The following is a 4,535-nucleotide window of genomic DNA, read 5'->3' on the forward strand; positions in this document are numbered from 1 at the left end:
TGGCAGGCGGACTCTCAACCACTAGCGCCACCAGGGAAGCCCAAGAGAGCAATTTTAGGTCTCTGCTGGGGGAGAAGGAGTGGGAGTGATACTACTACTATGGGTAGAGGGTGACTGACGCAGGGAGCAAATATGCGCTATTCTTTTTAGAACTTTGTTAGAAGAGGAATGAGAGCAATTGGTAGCGAGGAGCATAGAGAGTGCAAAGTTTTAGGCTAGCGGTTTTGTCTTCAGTCGGGCGAGGGGGTTGGAGGCGTCACAGGGTGGAGGAATAATGGCGGAGCCCAGGTGGAGGGAAGATTCTGGGGTTGAACGATAAACACCTGCTCCAGGCAGAGGGGAGAGAACCGTGCCTGAATTCATCAGAACTCTTGACAGTGGGGATAATCATACCACCTGACATCAGGAGAGTTAAGAAACGGGCATTGCCCGCGAGTTAAAGGCTACACTAGGTCTTCACCCAAACTGCACTCATTACCCACGTGGGCACCCCGGTCCCGGGCTGCCCGCCTCCCCAGGTGCAGCGGACGGGAACCTGGGAAGTGGCCTCTCCCGCCCGGTCACCGCCGGCGCCCTCTAGCCAGCACCGTTCTCCACCCCCGGGGTCCTAGGAGCTCTCCTCTTGGGCCTCGGGCCGAGTTTGCCTGCCCTTTCTTGTCTTCCACACAGAATCCGGGCTCTGGCAAGACGCTCACGGGATTTAACTTTGTATTTTAGAGCAGGCAAAATACACGCAGAGAAGAGGACGGTCATTCCATACCTTGGGTCACACGGTGGGCATTGGTGGCGAAGGTTCAATTCCAGCGCTGAAAGCCACGAACCCAGGAGGGAAAAGAAAGAGGGAAGGGAGGGGCTCAAGAGTTACCTGCTGTCTGTTGCGAAAGGGAAACTCACTCTTTGACCCTTTACGCCAAAACTCCCTCCGGCGCTGCGAGCCGAGCAAGCGCGCGCGGAGTGCTGGGTGGGCCGCCCGGAATGCTTGGACCCTCACAGCCCGGCCCAGAGAGTCTCTTCCCATTGGCTCGCGGGGCAAGGGGCTGCTCCCACTCTCCCGCTACCCGGCCTGCGTCTTAGACCCGCGTTACCACGCCCTGCTCCTAGGAAAAGATACACTGTTCATTATAGGATCTTCTGTGTGCAGCACACCTTGGGGCACACAGCCTCCTTTTCCCGATAACCAGTAACATGTGGGGAAGAGAGAGTCTGGGAGTTGGACCCTAGCTACGGATGACCTTTCCCAGACAGGCTGACTTCTAATAAGCTGCGTCCCCTTATTCATCCATCCAATAATCCCTATAACTGTTGAGCACCCACTTCGTGCCTGACAGTTTTCTGGGTCTTCTCTAGCAGGAAACAAAACATTCAAAATTTTCTGCCGCCCCCCGCCCCCAGACCCCCACACCTCCCATGGAGCTTACATTCTACTGAAGGAGTAGAGATAACCAACTGCAGTGTATCAGATGGTGATCATTGCTAAGGAGGAAAACAGTGGGTAAGGGACCTAGTGCTTGGGGGTGGGGGCTAGGAGGTGGGTCCTATCTCTCTTTGGGTGGAAAAGGAAGACACTCTGCGAAGGGGACATTTGCAGAAAGTGAGGGCGTGAGCGATGCAGATGGAGCATTCCAGGGGGAGGAAATATCTAAGTGCAGAGGCCCTCGGCAAGAGTCTGCCTGATAGACATGAGGACATTTGAGTAAATCAATCATCATGGTCATCATGACCCTGTGCTGACATGTAGTTAGTGGAATTTCGTCCAAATCCCAAATCTCTTGTGTAAATTTATGGCCTTGGCCCCTCAAAGTTGGCTTAGACTCTAATAAATCCAGCAGCTTCAGCAATTAGAATCGTCTAACTCTCAGATGAGAGACCTCAGATTAAATGGGCAAATGTGTGTCCTCTTAGGATGGGGATTACCCATTCTAAAGACCCCCCCCCTTTTTTTTTCCTCTTGACATAGCAAGATTTGGGAGATTGTGGAGTTGTCCATAGCCTCATTTAAGGTAACACTTCTCCAGCTGGAATCTTCACGGAGAGCTTTAAACCTTATTGGCAAAGTAGGAGTCAGCATTCATTGTCATTAAGTAAATGTCCACTCTAGGCAGCAGATACTAAGGGAGCAGGCCTGCTAGTTGGCAAGATGGACCCAACAACCTCAATCACCCAGAAATCAGAGCCTTAGATTGTAAAGATTCATTTAAAAACTAATTCAAAAGGATAACCAACAATGTGAGGGTGAGAGAAAACAAGGTACACGCTCTTGGTTTGGCTCCAGCCTACTATATGGATTGGTTATATAATAGCTCTTCAGGTAATGTGCTAAATATTTTATTCACAAGTCCATACATCTTAAGAGAAGCTATGAATGTTAGAGGTTTTGCTTCTGAAACCATTTCTAACATGCTCATAAAAAACCATGAAATAGAACACATTTATTTCAGGAAAAAATTAAAAACTGAGGAGACTGTTAAAGAAACGAAGTTTTACAAACTGAGTGCCCCAGAACTGTACCTTAGTAAAAATGAATTAGACATTTTTATTTTATTTACATATATCTGACAATATTTGATTTTATGTGAATGCTTACGTTTTATATCATGCATTTTAGTGCAATCTTTTTTGTTTCTTTTTGACAGCTCTCCCACTAAAAAAAGCCCCGTGAAGAACATGTTTGCCCTTTATTGCATCATTATTAAAAAAAATTGTTTTGCCTTGGTAAAATTTAATTTTCCATGCCTTCTTTCCTTTTTTTCCCTTAGTATATGAGCTGCTGAAGCAAGCACCATGGCTTTTTTCCTTGAAAAGCTAAATAATAAAATTGAAATGCAAGTCTTATTAATTAACAACTACTAGGGAAAAGGCATTTCTGAAAAAATTTATAGATGTCTCCACAAGCCCTTGCAACTGGAAGGAGAGACACCATTCTTCTTCATAAAACTAATCTAACAAGGTGAAAAGTGGAAATCAGTAATAGAATATCCATCTTGTTTTGCTGTGCAATAAGGAGATCTGCATAGATATTCATAATGCTACCATCTTGTTGTATTTCTCCTTATATTGCACTTGAAAGTGTTAGTTGTATGAAGTACTCCTATAAGATACCTGAGCTTTTGAAAGTATTGCAATGCCTTGTGAAAATAACCTTTAACATCTAACATGAATTCTGAGTGATTGTAGTCCTTGTTCTTCTGATAATAATATTATGAATGACATCTCTATGTTACTAGAAGGTAAAATGCTTGGAGGTTTGTCAAATAAGAAAGCTTGTGATTTCCCTTATCTCCCACAAGCACGTAAAAGTCATGAAATTCCTTTTTTACTAAGAGTCTGAGAGACTTATAGGCCCTCAATTTTCTTCCTATCTTTACTCACAGTGATCTCTCCCAATAAATGAACCACATGAAGAACATCAACTATCTGGAATGTATCCTTTTGCATTTTTTCTCCATGCTTGTATAATTATACTCACAATAACATACACAAACACATACACACACACACTGAGTTACACAATTTGAATTATATTTTTCTGTTTTTTGCATCTTGAATTCCTCACCCAACAAATAATTTTGTGCGTTGGCTATTGATGCTCTCTCCCCATCCCACTTCACTCCACCAAATAGAAGGGCTCCATAGTGGACAAAGATTTTTATCCATTTAGTTCACTGTGTATCCCCAGCACCTAGAACAGTGGATGAGTCCATCCACACCTCATGAATGTAAGAAGGGACTGATGTGGAAACAAACATGACAAGTTGAAAGAACAACAATTAGGCCAGAATGGCTAATACGGCAAAAGGGAGCAGAAAAATGAAATATGGAGTCAGAGAGGTAGGGAATTAGATGAGAAAAGTATGGCTCTATATGTAGGGCCATATAGGTCACTGTGAGAACTTTGGCTTTCACTTAGGAATAAGCTAGGGAGCCAAGAAAGGGTTTTGAGCAAATGAATAATCACAATTATGTTTTGATCATCCAGGATCCTCATGAAGGGGATTGGAGTAGCAATAGAAGAAGCGAGGGACCAGTTAATAATAGTCTATTACAATAATCCAGGTGAGAGAAAATGATGGTAGCAGAGAAGCCTAGGTCTTGGCAGGAAGAGATCAGGCAGGAAAGCCCCACCCGACCAGCGAGTTAGCAGGAGAGAAGCGGGCCCCCATAAAACGAAATTTGAAAAGCCCTCTTCGCGGCTGTGAGACTCGAATTTAGAGACGACGCTACAGCCAGAGCTAGTGGGTTGCCCATTCCGCCGAGTGCGCGAGACAGCAGGCGTTACCACCCCTTGCCCCCCAGGGTGACTGTTTCCCCGAATCCCCAGCCCTGACTCCCCTTTCCAGGGGCCCTAAAAACACCTAGAACCGTCCCATTAACGTTAGTGTCTTGGGGTGCTCAGCCCCATCCTCGGTTCAGAGGGCCATAGTACACGGTCCTCTCACCCCAGAACGCTGACGCATTAAGGCCAGGTCGCACCTCGTTCTTTCTGGCCAATCAGGAGCCACGTCCTCCGGCGTTTTCCTTTCCTGCCCCGCCTCCTC

The sequence above is a fragment of the Pseudorca crassidens genome, chromosome 9, assembly GCF_039906515.1.
Source record: "Pseudorca crassidens isolate mPseCra1 chromosome 9, mPseCra1.hap1, whole genome shotgun sequence".
Lineage (NCBI taxonomy): Eukaryota > Metazoa > Chordata > Mammalia > Artiodactyla > Delphinidae > Pseudorca > Pseudorca crassidens.